At 43.8% G+C, this 19,721-nt stretch overlaps 1 protein-coding gene across 5 annotated transcripts in view; it reads left to right on the top strand.

Moving 5' to 3' along the window:
* Positions 1-19,721, top strand: part of NTRK3 (neurotrophic receptor tyrosine kinase 3) — a 421,270-nt gene that overhangs the window by 245,570 nt on the left and 155,979 nt on the right. The window lies entirely within an intron of this gene.

The raw sequence follows: 19,721 nt of genomic DNA, 5'->3' as shown, positions 1-19,721 counted from the left end.
ACCCCACCAAGCCACCCTATAGCTCCCAGCAGTGCCCTGCTCCAGATCAGGTTGATCTGCCATATGCAACCCAAGATCTGTCTCTGAAGCAATCTATGGGCAGGGGTAGGTCTTTTGTTTTAAAAAAACCAATCTTAACATATAGTCGGAAGTGGGTGAGGGAAGGAGGACATGCTTCACCTCCTTCTCCTGACATAGATTAGGTGGAGTTCACTCCAGTGGTGTGTTGCTCCTTCTTTCAGCAGCTTCCCAGCATGTAAAGGAAGCCACTTGCAACGGAGCAGGGACTGGCACCACACAGGATCAGATCTTCCTCTTTACCAGCTGCTATGAGGGGGATCTGATCCTGTGGGGTGTTGCTTCTTCAGAAGAGGCATCCCTTAACACAGAAGAAGAAGAAGAAGAAGAAGAAGAAGAAGAAGAAGAAGAAGAAGAAGAAGAAGAAGAAGAATTTGGATTTGATATCCTGCTTTATCACTACCAGAAGGAGTCTCAAAGCGGCTAAAATTCTCCTTTCCCTTCCTCCCCCACAACAAACACTCTGTGTATGCCATCAAATGCCAACAGTGTCCTTCAGCTCTCTATATTGGACAAACAGGCCAAACCTTACGCCAAAGAATAAACGGACATAAATCTGACATCAAAACAGAGAAACCAGTAGGAGAACACTTCAATCTCCCAGGACATTCTATACAAGATCTCAAAGTAGCTGTTTTACTACAAAGGAATTTCAGAAATAGACTGGAAAGAGAAGCTGCTGAATTGCAACTCATTACCAAACTTAAAACCATGGAGAGACCTGGTCTGAACAAAGACATTGGATTCTTATCTCATTATACATGACTAAGCCATTTTTCACCTTCTCACCCCTTGCCTTTTCCTGTAAGACCTATTGCAGTCGTTAAGAGTCGTCAACAGGCTCATCTCAGCTATCTGCCAATCTCCCATTCCCACCACCCTTCTGAGTAATACCCCTCCCCACCTTCTCACTATATAGAAGGATCTGGCAAATTCTGTTTCAGTGTATCTGAAGAAGTGTGCATGCACATGAAAGCTCATACCAAGAACTAACTTAGTTGGTCTTTAAGGTGCTACTGGAAATATTTTTTTTTATTTTGTCTGTGAGGTGAGTGAGGCTGAGAGACTTCAAAGAAATGTGACTAGCCCAAGGTCACCCAGCAGCTGCATGTGGAGGAGCGGAGACGTGAACCCGGTTCCCCAGATTACGAGTCTACCGCTCTTAACCACTACACCACACTGGTTACAAAGGAGCAACAATTGGCACTGTTCAAGGTGTTACGATTCATGCATTGTTTCAGGGAGTATGCATTAGGCAGATGCACATCAACATCCAGACTGAACCCAAAGTTCTCCCCATCGCTACTTGGCTCTGCTTCTTATTGTTCCTCATTACTGGGAACATTCTACATTTATATTATTTCTCTTGGGGGGGGGGGGAGTTGCTTTGCTTCTCCATTCACTGTTGCTGCTGCATCTCAGTCGTTAAACCTTTTCCCTGACTCAGAAAGCAGGTGTGAATTTGCCAAAGACAGAAAAGCTTCTGTAATGAGGAACTGCTGAGAAATCCTGCTTGGGGCAGATCCTATTCTCAAAGCACTATGTTTAAACCAGGTTTGGCGTGTGTTTTGCTTTGTTCTTAATCTCGTTTTCAGTTGGCCATCTGATCTTTCAGATAAACTCTCCTGTCTGACCTGTGAATTAACTCAAACTCATATCTGTAAAGTCTCTCTGGTCTCAAAAGGCTGACTGTAAACAAGCTTTGGATACACATTCACATTGCCTACAAGATATTGATGGAGCCTGCACTTTTCTTCAATCAGCAAATACAAACAGGTGGATCAGCAACTTGGAATCCTTGCTGCTTAAGTGCCTCTGAAAGAGCTCTGTCAGTTTCATTTTCTCCCTGTTTCTCATTTTTGCCAATCTTAAGTTCAGATCTCCACATTTTCATGTTTGTGATTTAAAACAAAAATTCTCATGAAAGTTCGTCAGCATTTTTGTGCAAATTTCTCCTAATATATACATTTTTGTATGCAACTTTGCCTTTTATCTCTTTTCTGCCTTTCCATGCTCAAGGTGGTTTGCAACATGCAAAGATTACATTACAAAAATATAACAAAAACAATAAATAAAAAACACCCCAATAAGTTGCTTTCTTTTTTGTAATAATGATGATGTTGTTGATGATGATGATGATAATAAATTTTATAAATTTTATTAATATTATTTATGTAAATCCCTTCAGGTTGTAAGCCACCTTGAGCAATAAATTTTAAAAAATCTCAATAAGCACGCAATAAAATAAAGCATTCCCCACATAAGTCACAATAAGCTCTAATCATAAAGATGAAAAAAATAAATACCGAAAAACAGCAAAAATTAAAATTTGTCCACAACAGAAACCCCTAAACAATACCCCACCCCAAGAGACTCTAGGCTTCCTGAGGAGCAGTCCTAAAAAAGATTGGACAACTGGGCCAAAACTAATAAAATGAATTTCAATAGAGACATATGTAAGGTTCTACACAAGCAAGAAGAACCAGCTGCACAAATAGAAGATGGGGGATCTCCGGCTTGCCAGTAGTACATGTATAAAGGATCTAGGAGTCTTAGTAGATCACAAGCTTAACATGAGTATACAGTGTGATCCAGCAGCAGTAAAAAAAGTGAATGCTATTCTAGGCTGTATCAACCAAAGTGGAGTGTCATGATCAAGGGAAGTAATAAAGGTAAAGGGTAACCGTTAGGTCCAGTCATGACCATCTCTGGGGTTGTGGCGCTCATCTCGCTTTATTGGCTGAGGGAGCCGGCGTGCAGCTTCAGGTCATGTGGCCAGCATGACTAAGCCGCTTCTGGCGAACCAGAGCAGAGCACTGAAATGCCGTTTACCTTCCCGCTGGAGCGGTACCTATTTATCTACTTGCAGTTTGACGTGCTTTCAAACTGCTAGGTTGGCAGGAGCAGGGACCGAGCAATGGGAGCTCACCCCATTGCGGGGATTCAAACCATTGACCTTCTGATCAGCAAGTCCTAGGCTCTGTGGTTTAATCCACAGTGCCACCCGCGTCCCCAATGGAAGTAATAGTCCCGCTCTATTCTACCTTAGTCAGACCACACCTGGAGTACTGTGTCCAGTTCTGGGCACCACAGTTTAAGGAGGATGTTGACAGCCGGAACGTGTGCAGAGGAGGGTGACCAAGAGGAACGCCCTATGAGGAACAGTTGAGGGAGTTGGATATGTCTGGAAAAGAGGAGACTGAGAGGAGATATGAGAGCCATCTTCAAATATCTAAAGGGCTGCCACATGTAAGATGGAACAAGCTAGTTTCCCTCTGCTCTGGAGGATAGGACTTGAACCAATGGCTTCAAGTTACAAGAAAGGAGATTCTGACTAAACATCAAGAAGAACTTTCTGATGGTAAGAGCTGTTAGACAATGGAAAGGACTCTCTTGGGAGGTGGTGGACTCTCCTTCCTTGGGGATTTTTAAACAAAGGTTGGATGGCCATTTGTCATGGATGCTTTAGTTGAGATTCCTGCTTTGCAGGGGTTGGACTAGATTACTCAGGGGTCACTTCCATCTCTACAATTCTACGATTCTATGAAATTGGTGTCCGTGTTCCCTACTGACCTCGCCAGGGAGCCAAACACCTGCAGGAATAAGTGCAAACCAAATTGTTTTAGAACGTGAAATCCCAAACCCCAGAAGGAATCAATCATTTTATATTCTGGATCTGTGCCTCCTGACTGATGTATCTGAATTACAGATTGGCTGGCAGCGGTGGCATGGTGGAATCCATTTAAATGAATAGCTCTCTAATTTATTAAATGGGTTATATAGGCTGGCAGTACTGGCACTGTATCAAATTCTTGGAGAAGCAGCTGATTTCCTCTCTGCCCCTTCAAGCACCTTCCCCTTTGCTCCTTTGCATTTTTTATTTCCTCTCCTGCAAAATGTATTTGGGGAGGCAGAAGGGATGAGAAGGTAGCTCTCTTGGAAACATGTGCAGCTGCTGGATACTTTGTGAGTCCATACTTGTTCCTCAAATTAGCTCCATAGTAGTATTTTGCTTTGAGGTCCACCTGTGAAGTCTCTCTTCTTTGCCAGTTAGCTGGGGGAAGGAAAGGAATAGGGAAGAGCAAGTTATTTCTTTTCTTTGGACCAATGCATATTAGAAAGCAAGGAGCCTCTTCAGCTACAGATGGGGATGAGGGAGAGATTGGGTTCAGTTTACATTTAAAAGTGAACATACCCAGTTCATGCATTCTGAAACAATATGCGTACAGCCATTCTTTGGCCTTTGCACTTTCCCAAATTTTGCAATGCAGTTCTCCACCCAAGCCATGTGTAAATAATAATAATAATAATAATAATAATAATAATTTTTACCCGACCCTTCCCAGCCAGGACCGGGCTCAGGGCGGCTAACATCAAAGTATGATATATTAAAAACATAAATTATAACTGGGTTAAAATATGCATAGAACTGCATCCCTTTAGCGAAAATAACGTAAAAGTGCATTATGTTAGGGAACATTATCTTGCAAAGTATGTATTTTAGGCAAAATTGCATAGAAAATGTTTATATTAAGGCAAATTTGCACAAACATTCTGTGCATTATCATCAGTTCTTAAAAAAAGAAATGCCAAACGGATATGAAAATGTGGAAAACTGAAATTAAGATTTGTAATACCAAAAAACTGAAAGAAACCAGAATTGACAGATTGACCTATTCCTAGCTGAAGAACACCTATACAACTCTGGCACTTCCAAAGCAAGCAAGCAAACAACCTCAAAACCTCCATCAGCTCATCTGTCTAGGGACAAATGAATCAGACTGTTGCCATTTTGTGGGCGGGAGTCAATCATATAACGAGCCAAATTTAGGTTGCACAATTAAAGTGGATTTGGTGCTCTTGTATAAAAAACCCCAAACCCACTTAATCCAGCCCTCCCCTCCAAAATCAGACCTTTTTTATTGTAGGAAAGTGATGAGGAGATGCACTGGAAAGTGTGGGAGAACAACTACTTGGCACGACATTGTTCAGCCTCCATGTGAACAAATCAGGATGATCTGGAAGCGAACCTAGGCTGCTTCAAGTCTGTGTCCCTTTTCTGCATCCTCAGCCAAAAGTCTATTCTACTGCATTTCATTTTTAAAAAAATTTAAAAAATCCACATGGACAAAATATCTCACACACACACACACACACACACACACACACACACAAATGCATTCTAAGTGTGCGTCACACATATATGTTGGAACATATGTTGAAACATTGGGGAATGTGCAAAACCCGAGTTATAACTAAGTTTCAGTTTTCACATATTATGAAATACCTTGTCCCATGAAGACCCCTCTCTACCTATCTACCTCTAGTTTGTGAATACTGTATTATTGTTATTGTTACTGTTATTATTGTAGACTTTTAGATTGCCTTGTAGGTAAGGTTTTATCTGACACTTTTGCATTATCTACTAGCTGGGCCTCTCCCGTGTTCCTCTGTTTAACATTGTTTTATTCTGATGCTGTGATTCCAATTATAGTGTGCTGCCCTGAGTATTGCATACATGTTTAAAGGGTGGGGGTAAAACCACTTATATTAACCTGGGAGGTATGGAGGCAGGGATCAGATCAATTCATATGGGGATTCACAGAAGCTAGGTTCCTCAAGCATACCTACATCCATCTTGTCCAGTTCTCTGAAGCTATTTGGAGGCATATCACTTGCAATGGTCTGGGCAGAAATCACCCAACCCTTTATGCGTGCACTTTCAGTAATTGTAGTGTGGCTGTTATGCAGATGTACAGAAGTGTGTGAGATTGACAGATGGGGGCATTGTGTTTGCATACAAAAGCCTTATAACAGTGTATGTGGAACAGCAAGTTTAGATACATAAACAATAATTTTAACTGCATTTGCTTAAAATTCGATCAGTCTGCAAACGCACATAGGTTCCTTTCCAGAAGCAAATGGGGAGCATAACAGGATAGTTCTCTCTCACAATTCTATGTAAAATATAGCTTTTAACTAGTAATGGGGTGGAAAACTGAGGGTTTTTTAACATAGAAGAAGCGAAAGAGTAAATTGCCCTTATGTTACAGTTTTCAAGGGCATGAGCTAGATTTTTAAAAAATCTTTCTTTTAAATCCTCCTATGGATTCTGCCTGCTGGATTTCCCCCACCCCTTTTCCATGCATGCCTTTTCATTTGTAATTTTGATGGAAAATTATAAACCAGAATGGGGACAGGGAAATGAATGCCTTGTAATGACAGCTGAATACCGAGCTGTCTTCAGAGTCTCATAAATCAGAAAACTTTCTGTGGTTGGGGGGAGAAGTATGCCCCACAGGAATCAAAGAGTTTCCAGTTACGGATGGAAGGGGCAAGTCTGTTGGGCTTTAGGGTGTCTCTCCTCGCAAGGAGACTGTCCTGATGTCAGCATTAAGCGATGAGGCTTTAAGATAGCCTTGTCAGGGTAATTGATCTTGAGTCATTGCCTTTCCTGTCAGGGCCGTCTGTCTCCTTACCCACAATCCCCATCACTTTGACAACCTGTCAGGAGTATGGGACTTGGCCCAGTTTTGCCCTCATCCAATAACATTATGAAATTGATACCGACACTTCCATTGGCACTAATTTCTGTAAGATATTGGAGCCAAAGGACGAGTGATTTACTTCCACGGCAGTTATGACTTCCATGTAGGTCGAGATGGCTGGAGATCAACTGTTGTGGGGCTAAGCAGAAGGCGAAGAGCCATGAAAAGGAGGGTAAGGGACCATTTTCCATAATGTGAGGCCTTTTCAGGAGGAAACGTTGTTTGATGGAATGATAAAGGGAGTATTCTCACCACAATCATTGTGAGAGAGGGAGAGGGAGGGAGGTTCCATCTATACTATACGGTATCATAATGTAAACAGTCAGGGCTTCTCCCAAAGCATTGGGGAACTGTAGTTTGTTAAGGGGGCTGAGAGTTGTTAGGAGATCCCTGTTCCAATAGAGGTGCACTTGGATGCATTGCACCGTGACACAACCTTAAGAGTTTGGCTCGATGCCCTGCTCTGTAGCATGCTTTGCATAATATTTAATTCCGGAGCTTTGATTTAACTTGCATATGCAATACAATATCTAATCTATACTTTCCCCGGCTCAGGGGCAAGTACACCTTGGCACCCAGAATTAGGCAGAGTTCCTGACACAGCATTGCTGGAGTTGAAATGTGTGCGCCGAACAACCTCTGCTCCAGGGCAGCTTGGTATGTGATCAGAAGCAATGGGGTTTGGTTGAAACGTTTATCAGTTTGTCACAGTCTTGCTCAGTCATGGCTTGGGGCCAAAAGAAGAAGCTATAAATCATGCAAGACTGAAGAGAGGCTGTGTGTGGGTTTGTGTTTTCAGTTCTGAGCACCCACCTCAAATTCAGAGGACCCTCTTGTTTTGATGGTCTGATGGGGAAAGTCAAAGGTTGCCCCTCCAGCTTCTGCCGCCTCCCCTCCCCCAATCCAACAATTGTCAACTGATTAGCTAGGCCCATGTGCTGCATTGAGCTACTGGGTTTTGGAGCCAAACGTAGCTAAAAAATAATAGGCATGTCTTGAGTGCCTTGAGGGCTGAAATTGGGACCTCTGGGAGTTGGGCACTTGCTCCTTACTATGGTACCCCATAGCTGGTCACAGGAAGGGAATTCCTGACATCTCAGTGCCAATAGGCTGAAACCTCTCAGCTGCACCTTCCAAGCCCAGACAACAGCTGATCACAAGGAACCAAACACTTTGCATAGCCTTGCAACTATGTCACAAGGTGTGCCATCCCTAAAACTGCATATAGAAAGGAGCCTTAGGTGGGAAGCAGTGGCTTTCCTAAGGCTCCTAAATGAGACCAAGGGTGAAAGTGTTCAGTGTTTCCTCCACTGCCTTTTAAAGTGAATCATTATGAATATGCATGCAAACGAACATAGACATTGGAATTAGCAAAGAGTATCTGTGTGCCAAGGGGCAAGAAGGTCTGGATTAGTTTAGCAGGATTAGCATAGCCAAAGGATTTTCATTTCTGGCTTTGCTCAATGGCCTTTAGCAACTCATTGTTCTATTGTTCTGGGAGATTCTTGCAAAAGGGGGGGGGGGATCATAATCATCTCATTTGAACAATCGAAAGCATGATCAGTAGTACTCTGTATATATGTATATAGCTATACGGGAGGGAGAGGTCAACGTATCTTCACATGTTCCTGATCAGACAAATGCTCCCTCTGGTATGCGCATGTGCAAATGGAAGAGACAGAGAGAGCTGCAGTATATAAAATACACCTTATGACCACAAGAGATTAGAAAGCTGATATGGTGTTATTCCGATTGATTTTACTGTTGTATTTATACCTGAAGGTAAAGAGCAGACACACTGGAAATCAATTGGCCCCGTCCTCTGTCCCCACTCCCTCTGCGCCACCGTTTGAATGAAATGCTTATATCATTTTTATGGTGTGTCTCTGATAGAGATGAGTGAGTCAAGAGATTAATAGGCACCACTGAGGTATTTGCCCAGCAACTGCTCATCTCTGGCACCATAAAGCACATGGTTCTAGAGTTCAAGGTGCCCTCGAGGCGGCGGTTTGGGGACTTAGCTGGAAAAGCAGGAGGTGAATTCAGGGCAGAAGGAAGGGAGGAAGCAGAAACCTGACGTGTTGGGCTCTGGGCAGTGCAGACTATCTGAGGGATAATAGGACAGATGATGCTGTTCAATGCATGACAGTGATGCAACTTTGACTGCAATAAAACTTGGAAATCCAACAAGAGATATTCGTAGTAATTACCCTGGAATGGAATGAGTATAATAATTGGTAGATGATTCCACTACAGATTGAGCTGATGAATTCACTAGGGTGACTTAGTCATGCTGCAAGTGAAGGGCTGGCTTTGTTATGAGGATGGGCTTTGACTGCAGAAAGGTGCAAGGTGAGAAATTAGAATTTAGTTTAAGGTTAGCTGCCTTAAACTAGGTCAGATTCTGCTTCTATCTAGGTGGGAAGCATTCCCTTGAGGGAAAGGGACTCATGGACCAGTGGTTGGCAGGGCCACAGCCATCACCTACACATGCTTACCTATGTGCTACAGAACCATGTGTGCATACACTTGGGAGGCGGTAATGCTTCTGAATACCAGTTGCTGGAAACATCGGAAAGGGAGCGTTCTGCCAGTGGGTATCCCACAGGCATCTGTTTGACCATTGTGAGAACAGGATGCAAGGCTAGACGGACCATTGGTGGGATCCAGCAGCCCTCCTCATGGCCTAGCTCTCCTATTCATCCATAACCCCACATTCACACCCTGCTCCTACACACCACTCGCAACAATGCAACCTGCTTGGCTTCCATGCTGTGCAATGAAAAAAGGGGTCCCTTTGGCAGAAGAGACTAAGTGGTGGAGCACATGCTTTGCATGCAAACATTCCCCACCATCTCCAAGCAGGACTGGGAAAGGATTTCTGTCTGACAGCGATGTAGCTAGCCGCTCAGGAGGAGGCAGTGACTGCAGGGGTCTGCCTGCCGCCTCCCCCTCAGCTGCAGGGTGGTTGGGGGGGGAATGTGGTGGGTGGACGTGAGCCCCACGCTGCCCTTTCGGGTGGTGCAGTGCCTGCATGTGCCTGAACCACCACGTCACACCCAGGAGAGACGCATGGCTCAAGCACGCTGCAGGCCCCCTGGTAAGTGCTACCCCCTGGGTGAGTGGTACCCCACCCCCAGCCCCCTGCCTCCCCTAGCTATGCTCCTGCTGCCTGAAACTGATCTCCATGGACTGTAACTTAGGATAAGGCAACTCCCTGTCCTCTCGCTGCATGAAAACACAACAAACTGCCCCGCAGAGGGAGATTTCTTTTTTTTCAATCAGCATCTTACTTTACTTCCCTGCTGCATGGTGAGAAAGGAGCTCCCTTTGTTTCTGCACAGCATGGAAACTCAGTCACACTCCCTCTCACCCACTGCTGAACTGTAATTGCTAATCAGCCGAGTAGTGTGCAAGGGCAAGGGATGTATCACAGCCAAGGGAAGCTTATGCCTCCTTCCCACAGACTCCCTACCTCACATGCTTTTCAGCTGATTGGATATCACAGCTCAGCAGCAAGGAAAAGAAGGCCAAGGTGAGAGCAGTGAGGCTTGGGAAGAGACTGATGAGATAGGGAGAGACCTGCAGGCAGCAACGCCAGAGTCTCAAGCAGGTATCTTTCACACCACTTGCTATCTGATCTTTTGAAACTTGAGAGGCCACTGATTAAAGCTGGAACCCCCTGTTTGCTACTGTAGAGCTGCTGATCTGTCATAGACCTATTGACCTATGATATGATCCCTGGTATCCAGTGAAAATGATACCTGGCAGCTGCCATGGCTCCATACCAGGTGTCTTCAGGTGCAAAGTCCTCCTGTGACAGTGACCCCAAGGAAGAGATTGATAAATTTCTGGATCCTCCCATGTGAATCTGCTGCACCAAATCCTTTTACATCACTCTGCCAGTGGATTCTGTTGAATGGACCACAGTTTCACTGATGGCTCAAGAAAGCTTCCCCAAGCTGTCCCCACAGCTTAAAATGCCTCCTCCAATGAATAGCCAATGGCTGCAAATGAAAACAACCACATCCACAACACCGGCTCTTTAACTGGACAGTTGTAGCACTCACAGTTGGGGTTTCCATCTTGACTATCCAACCCAGACTATAAAGCTCTACCAGTCGCTCCACAAATCTGCTGTGTGTTTTCTACCTCAGCTACAGGGCCACCAGCTGTGGTCCTGAACAAGCACCTTGATCCCTATCCAAGGTCCTGAATGTGCCTTGCCTTGCTTGTCAGTGTTTGCATAACCCTTACGAACCATCAAAGGCCCTTATACTCTGTCTTGATTGCCAAGGGCACTTCTGGTGGTTCCCCATTGGCCAGGCTGCTAGGGCTGATGGGAGTTGTATTTCAGCAACATCTGAAGGGCCAAAGGTTCCCCACTCCTGACCTATAGCAAGCTATCTTGTGCTTTGTTCATAGAGAGCCTGACATTTTGATGTTGGCTGAAACCATTTCTAAGATTGCATGCCAAAATGAAGAGCAGAGAAACTTATGCACCCTGGGTATCTTTGTGTAGCAATGAAGTTCACAGACTCTTGCATTCAGCAACGATGCAATGGTCATATGCCAAACCAGGGTCTGAATTGGCTGTCTAAGCAGCTAAAGGATGCGTAGGGAATAAATCTGGTTAATGTGGATATTTTCAGTTGAACAAATAGAGATCTTTATTATTTAGCCAAAGGCCATCACCAAGTCACACAATGATACACTTTTTAAAATGGTTCATCACTCGAAAATTGATTAAAACAAACAAATAACTTAATCCATTGCAATGTCCAATATCTTTTACGATGGTCATAATAAACTACTGTATAAGGCTTACTAGAAAGGAGAAAAGAGGATCTTTTCATTTACACCTTAATTCAGCAACAGAGTTTGACAGTCTCCTACTTGCTGGCATTCTCCCCCAATCTTCATTATTGATTTGCCAATATGGCATTTGATTGGTACATATCTGCCTGCTGGTGCCTGCAAAGTCCCAGTTCCTTTTTCTTCTGAAACTAGGCTGGAAATAAGCATTCTATTGTAGCCAACAAATAGGTGGCATTCTGTGCTTGGCTGTGATGAAGAGCCCTTCTCAATTTAGTGAGTTTGTACTACCGGTTGTCCATACTGACACCAGCACTCCTCCAGGGGAATCCCAATAGGATATTTTCCAGGGTGGACAGAGAGTGGTTACCTCCATCTTTAGCTCACTGTCTGTCAATCTTCTTATGCCATCTACAACAAAGTTACCAAAGGATGGTGAGAAAATGAGGGGGAAAAACAAAGATTAAAGGCACAAGAGACAATGCTAATTTCTACCTGCCTCTCCATTCGGACTGGAGGCTTGTAAGGCAGGAGGCCAACATTAGATGGAGCCAGAGTCAATGACAAGTGAAGCCAACTAATTTTCATTTTGTCTCCAAAAGCAAAACACTACAAGTGGAACACTGAGACTAAGGAGAAGGAAGCTGACAGGCAGGGTCAACCTCTGGATAGGTTATAAGAAGGAAGACAGACAGGTTTGAGGCTGGTGGAGGAAAGACTGAGAAATGGTGAGGTGATACCCTGTTTGCCCTTATGAACCCTTCCCTTCTCACAGCAGAAAAGAGGGAGCAGAAACCACCCTGTTATTGGAGAAGTGTCCTTTTGTACTTGGAAGGGAGGAGGAAAAAAGAGTTGTTGGCCATCCTCCTCCAGTTGAGTCCTTCCAAGAAAGCCATTGGTGTCTCCAGTCGGGTCTCTGGCTTTCAGATAAGCAAGTGGAAGCTTGGCGTCTGGCCCAAGTCTGCCAATAAAAATTAAGAAATTGGTTTCCCTTTGTTTGCCTGACAGGATGAAGGCTCTTTTTATGAGATAGTAAATGCAATCCATCTCTGAGCACAGCCAGATTTTTAATTGTATTTGTTGTGCTTTCACTTACTCTGTTTTATGAGTTGCAGTTTCTATCCTTGCTGCCTTAGAAAGCTCACCCTTGAGGAATGAGAGAGGGCTTGATTTCAAAACAGCAAAAGGTTGGGATTTAACAAGAGCTGATGGCTGAGTCAAAGGCTTTTTATTTTTGTCAATGAACTATTTGCCTTTTAACCAATGGATAGATTACTTAGTTGACAGCATGGAAATAATTTTGGACATTTGTGGAAATGCCATATGTATTATTTGTAGATGATGAGCTAAGCATTGCCATTTGATGAATAGAATTTACCACTTATTCTCTGAAGGGAAAGCCTTCTGTATCATTTAATTTCCCAGTCTCTATTAGACAAACACACTGGAACTAAAGAAGCCCCCAAAAGATGGAGAAATGTGCCCTTAACTCAGAAAACTCCCTGTTAAAATTTGACCTTCTGGAGCAAAGAGACATATAAGAGCCTTTAAATTTAAAATATTGACAGACGCTAAAGAAAGAGGGGGTTTTGCCCTGCCGGACTTAAAATTGTACTATGAGGCAGCAGCTTTTTGCTGGCTGAAAGAATGGATGCTCCTCGAGAACACAGACATTTTGGATCTGGAAGGTTTTAACAATGCTTTTGGTTGGCATGCATATCTATGGTATGACAAAGTCAATAGTGCCTTCAAAAACCACATTGTTAGAAAAGCACTATTTAATGTTTGGATAAGATATAAAGATCTGTTGGAAAACAAAACCCCTAGATGGGTGTCACCAGTGGAGGCTAAAGCAGTGAAGAAACTCAATATGGAGGTCGGATGGCCGAAGTATTGGGAAATTTTGGAACAGGACGGAGATAAGTTTAAACTACAAAGTCATGAGAAACTGAAACATAAAGTACAAAATTGGTTTCAATATCGTCAAATAATGGAGTTTTTCAAACAGGACAGGAAAATTGGCTTCCAGGTGGAAAAATCAAAACTAGAAATTGAACTGTTAGAACCCAATACTAAGAATTTATCTAGAATGTATAACTTGTTGCTGAAATGGAATACACAGGATGAAACAGTCAAATCGGCTATGATTAAGTGGGCACAGGATGTTGGGCATAACATCATGTCAGCTGACTGGGAATGGTTATGGAACACTGGTATTAAATTTACGGCATGTAATGCCTTAAAGGAAAATATTATGAAAATGGTCTACAGGTGGTACATGACCCCAGTCAAGCTGGCAAAAATTTATCATTTGCCCGATAATAAATGTTGGAAATGCAGAGAGACCGAAGGTACTTTCTACCACCTTTGGTGGACGTGCCCGAAGATTAAGGCTTTCTGGGAAATGATCTATAATGAAATGAAAAAGGTACTTAAATGTACTTTTCCTAAAAAGCCAGAGGCCTTTCTCTTGGGCATTGTCGGCCAATTGGTGTTAAAGAGGGATAGAACTTTCTTTATGTATGCTACAACAGCAGCAAGAATACTTATCGCGAAGTATTGGAAGACACAAGATCTACCCACTCTGGAAGAATGGCAGATGAAAGTGATGGACTATATGACATTGGCCGAGATGACAGGCAGAATCCGTGACCAACGAAAAGAGGCGGTGGAAGAAGAATGGAAAAAATTTAAAAGTTATCTTAAGGACTACTATAAACTTAATGAATGTTAAAGTGTTGTGGTTTTCAGAAACAAAGGGATACAGTGATATAAGGCCAGAATATAAAGAGGACTAAGATGACAGAGGTTGGAAAGTAACAATTGGGAGTTGCTATAAAATTATGGACATTGGGATGCAGAAAGGGGGGGTATGGGGAAGTCCAAGAAAAGAGGTTTATGAAAATATGTTATGAAATTATACGTGTTTGTCTGTCTTTTTAAGTGTTTGTTTGTTCTCTAAAAAATTTTGTAAAACCAATAAAAATTTTATATAAAAAAAAGAGACATATAAGAGCCAGGGAAGGCTGGTGGTTTGGAAACAGCCTTGGGGCAAATTATGAAATGATAGGAGAAGTGGTAGAAATGTTGTATACTGATTTGCTGGAAATATTGTATATGGATTTGTTCCCATTTTGAAGAAAAGCAGCACATACCATTCAATACATAGAAATAGATATGCACACACATTCATAGAAACAAGGGAAGCTGCCTTATACTGACTCATATCATTGGCTGATCACTGCAGCATTGCCTACACTGACTGACAGAAGCTCTCCAGGTTTCAAACAGGGGTCTCTCCCCAGATATTGTTAGGCTCAGGGAATTGGATCCTTCCCATGGTGGCAGCCCAGAATCAGAGAAACGATAAAAGTTCTTACCAAGCAATTTATTCAATAATTTACAGAGAACAATGAAGGAATACAGCCTTCCTAATAATGGTGTTGCTCCAAGTGAAGTCCCATCCCCTTACATCTCCCCTATTCAACATCACTGCATTGGTTAATCTGAGCATTCTGTCTCTGAGTTATCCATTCTAATACCCTCAATGCTTGCCTGGTCCTGGGGGGGGGGGGTCCAGGAATATGCTTTCCAAGGGCACTGAGTCTGTCAGCTGTCTCTCCCCTGGTGCTTCTCCTCTTTCCTGCTGTCCCCCCCCCCCCAGTTTCTCCACTCTGCAGCCTCTGAACTATGCCCTTCTGCAAACCACTGTTCTAAATCTATACAGTCCTCCTGTTCTTAGGAAGGGGAGGGCGGCCCCTAACATTCCTCTTCAGTTCAGTCCCTGACAGATATTTATTTTGGCAATTTATATACCACTGGATTTATAGTCATCTTTACAGGTGTACAGAAATCTCAAGACAATAGAGCTTAAAAGAGTTAAAACTGAATTTCTATGGAGATGCCAGGGATTGAACCTGGGACCTTCTGCATGCAATGTAGTTGTCCTACCACTGAGCTTTGGCTCCCCCCCCCCAAAAAAAATATTGCTTATAATTGCACTATACTGAAAGTAGGGGTGCTTTAGGATGAGCACAATCATACCACCTTGATGTTTAAGGTTGGAGGGTTAGGTTGGCACATAGGTGGCACAACACTCTCATTTGTTTTTGCCACAAGAGGCTGGGGATAGGGGAACAACTGATTCAGTTTCCATTTAAAGGTGAATCCACCTAATTTCCAAAACAATCTGCAAACCAAAACTCAACCACCCTTTGAAATTCACACTTTGCCAGACTTTGCAAAGAAGGTCTACTGCCAGGTGATTTGTTAGGGGGGGAAATCCATATGCTACAGAAAAATGTGCATATAAATGTATATATTTGTGGTGGGGGGAGTGAAACAAAATGCACCGTAGCAGGGGATATTGTGCAACAAAAATGTATATATTAGGCAAAACTGCTTAGACAAATGTGCATAGCAGGAGAAATGCTGGTGAATTTTCATGAGGTTTTTTTAAATAACAAACTGATGTGGAAATATGGGGAACTGAACTTATGATTGGGGGGGGGGTGAGAGAAATCAAAACTGACCTATTCCCCCATCCCTACAAGAGGCTAACAGCTGTTCCTGTGGAAGGCTGTTCTTTCTGCTGCTAGGTTTTTGGTGTGTGTTGGATCTATATGTTTTTATTGACTTAATTTTGCTGTTTTGAAATGCAAGTTAGACAGGAGAAGGGTGGGGGAGCCATAGCTTAAATAAATACATAAATAACCTATAGTTCTACCCTGTGGGATGGAGAGGGGGAGGGTGAGAGAAAGGCATACAAATTCAGCCAGTGAATTAGAATCTCTGCTTGGCTTTCATTGATCCATGGCATTGATGCAGACACCCAGACCTGCCCCTGGCTGGATGAATGATGCTAAAAATCAGCCAGTGTGATGGAATGGTAAACAGGGTTACAGAGCACCAGTAGGAGCTCCTTAGAGATGAGTTAGCTAGGGGAGAGGGAAGCGAGTTGTAGGATTGCGTGAGGGCAGCTGATTCTAAAGGAGAGAGTCGGGAAGATTGTCAGAGCACATGAGGAGTGCGGTGGCGGAGGGGGCTATTGGAGGGAGGCTTTCAGAAACATCTGCTCCCAAGAGGATTCCAACCGTGTGGATCACCTGGATTTCCAGGAGATAGGTGTCAAAAACTGAGACAGAGATTGACACTTCCTGTCAGGGCGCTTGTCAGCTCAGCTGAGTGCAAACTCTCTGGCAATGAGAAGTAGTCCAGCTTAAGCTGTTTCTGATAGTCTTTCATTGTGTTTCTTCGTCAGCTTTCTCTCTCTCTCTCTCTCTCTCTCTGTGTGTGTGTGTGTATGTGTGTGTGTGTTATCTCAAGGATGTGGAACCACAGGCCTGTGAACCAAATGTGGTCTTCCAGCCCCCTTTAAATGGCTTCCAGGACTCTGGTTCTGCTCTTCACCATCCTTCGGTGTTTTCTTTGCCCACAGCTAGAATGTGTCTCCGAACTGTGAAAATATCTCTTGTTTGCCTGGGTTTGGGCTGCAGAGGTCTCTCTCTCTCTCTCTCTCTCTCTCTCTCTCTCTCTGTGTGTGTGTGTGTGTGTGTGTAGATAAAACCTTTGGCTTTTGTGTTACTGGAATTTAGCCTACTGTGCAGAAGGTGGCATCAGTCAGCAGAGCATGGGACTCTTAATCTCGGGCTCATGAGTTTGAGTCCCACATTGGGCAAACGATTCCTGCATTTCAAGGGGTTGGACTAGATGACCTTTGTTTCCCCTTCCAACACTACAATTCCATTCTCTATGTGCAAATATAAGAGACAAGGCTACCCACTTTTGACCCAGTCCCATTGACCACTGGATGTTTCTCCCTCCTCGGACACTGCCTATAAAAGAATGTGGGCCTTGGTATACTAAAGGTTGTCTACCCTAGATTTATCTAGTTCTGTTGTGGGGAACCTTTGGCTCTCCAGATGTTGCTGAATTACAACTTCCATCACCCCTGAGTTGCAACTCCCTTCAGCCACAGTCAGTCAGTCAGGGGTTAGGGATGATTGAAGTGGCAGTCCAGCAACATCTGTGGTTGTAGATCCCTCCCATGGACTGGGTTATTCCATTGGGAATGTGGGTTTGGAACATACAGACTCCATATGTCCCAGCTTTTGAGTATCCTTATCTGCTGGACTGTGGCTGTGATCAGGCCTGGTATGGGTTATCCTCTGGTGCCACAGGACTCATAGATAGGGGTGGCCTCTCTCAGTTGGAATTGGGGTTCAGACTGCTACCCGTGTTGGGGACCCTGACAAGTGCCTCCAGCACCACTAAACTAATACATCTGGTCATCACCTCCATGTCCAAATCAGAGCATCAGAGCCCAGACTATTGCTCTGGGCAGAAGTCCTAAAAAAACCTCCCACCCATCCATCCCTGAGTCTTCCTTCATGTTTATCCATCTGTGAACCTTTACCCACCTGCCTGATTACCTTGCAACTACAGTGGCAGAAGGAAGGCGACTGTCTCTCTAAAGTCCTCTAATTCCTGGCACCACTAAGGCAAGCACTAGTGGGATGGGGTCTGTGTGACAGGTCACCAGCCTTGACTTTTGGATCAGCAGGAGCAAACAAGGTACATTGGGAGGAGTGGGTTGGAGATTTGCAGGTCAGGAGATTGGAGGCGAACATGTCATTCATGTCGGTGTAAAGGAAGAATTGAGTTCTTCTCTGGCTCAGATTGAAATTTGGGGCACAGAAGAACTGAAGGAGAAGATAATGTGCTCCTTGTTTTGGAGGCCGCCTTTAAGAGTCCCATGAAAATGTCAATACAGACTCCCCCTTCATCACAGCTCATTGCCTGCTGGCATGATCGGCGTTTGCAAGTCTATAATGAAAGCTTGCTTAGTTTGGAAACAGCTTGTTTCCTCCTTACTTGTGGAGAAAACAGGAGCATCATAAGGATTATCAGTGCAATCTTGCGGCAGGGATCAGTTTCCTCGGCATGCTGTCTGCCATTAACGTCTTTGGTGCTGACTGCAACTTAGGCCAAGAAGCAGTGACAGAACATAACAACACAAACCTGTCAAACTGAGTTTACAATGAGTGTGTGTGTGTGTGTGTGTGTGTGTGTGGAGTAAAGACTTCTTCCTAGCAAGTAAAACACCTGTCAGGGCTGCCAGGAGTCCTGCTAATTACACAGCAACTTTATTATGTCCCACTTGGAAGAACAAACAATACTTGAAGTCTTGAAAAATGAACAGGCTTCCCCCTCCTTTTTTTTAATAATAAAAAAACAGATTAATGCATTCAGAGCGTGCATTCTCTGGATGCTCTCTGAAGCACCAAGAGACTCGAATGACTTGAAGAATCTCCTCTTTGTTACTCGTGTTCCATAATAAAGTAATTGTGCAATTAGAAATAGATTAGCGACTGGAGAGAGATCTCCCCCCTCCTTCGCTGGCTCAGGTAAAAGACAGGCTTTCTGAATGCATTTGAAGTGTGCTTGCAGCAGCTTTTCCTCATCTTGCATTGACCTTCTGTTAGCCCCTGGCAGCTTCGACAAAACAGAAGAGAAACTTCTCCAGGCGCAGATTTTTCTTCCCTCTGTTGTATGAATAAATTTGCTGCTCTTTGATTAGGACGCTGAGGAGTGTGTCGATTTTTCTTCTACTACTTCTGAGCTCAGTGATAGATTCCTGTGTTTTCTCCTTACACCATTGGTTGCCAGTGTGGCACCCGCATGCGCCAGTGTTCCTTCCTGCACCCACGAAAGCTCTCAGTAATTTTTTAAAATTGCATTTCGTATCCCACCTTTTTATCCAAGCAACTAAAAGTGTCATACATAGGTCCCCCCCCACCTTCTCACTGAATGCCATAACAGTCCTGTGAAGCAGGCTAGGCTAAGAGGCAGCGGCTGCTCCAAGGTCACCCATTGAGCTTCATGGCTGAGTGGGAATTTTGAAGTCTGGTCTCCCAGGTCCTAGTCCGACACTCCAATATCTCCTCAAAAGACCACAAGGCCCGAGAGGCACTATGTTCTTCCTGCTCCGTACCAGTTTGTACTGGCTCAGCCTCCTGCAGTGGACAGTCCCTTTTCAACATGACCACATGTCTTGGGATGCAAACATTTGACATCCACTCATGTTGGAGAGGTACAAAGAGCTTCTCTTTGTGAGCAGGTGTAGTGATGATGGCTGATGTAGATGCCTTCCCCCCCAACTGATGGCATAGTGGATGCTAGGGGAAGAGCATGCCCACTCCACTTTTAGGAAACTTATATAATCTCTTAAAGGCATTGAGAAACTGAACCAAATCCAGTAGGTCACAGGTTGAAAATGCA

The sequence above is a fragment of the Podarcis liolepis genome (genome assembly GCF_965112155.1).
Source record: "Podarcis liolepis genome assembly, chromosome: 14".
NCBI lineage: Eukaryota > Metazoa > Chordata > Lepidosauria > Squamata > Lacertidae > Podarcis > Podarcis liolepis.
Note: the sequence above shows the minus strand (reverse complement) of the source record. Positions and strands in the feature narration are given on the sequence as shown.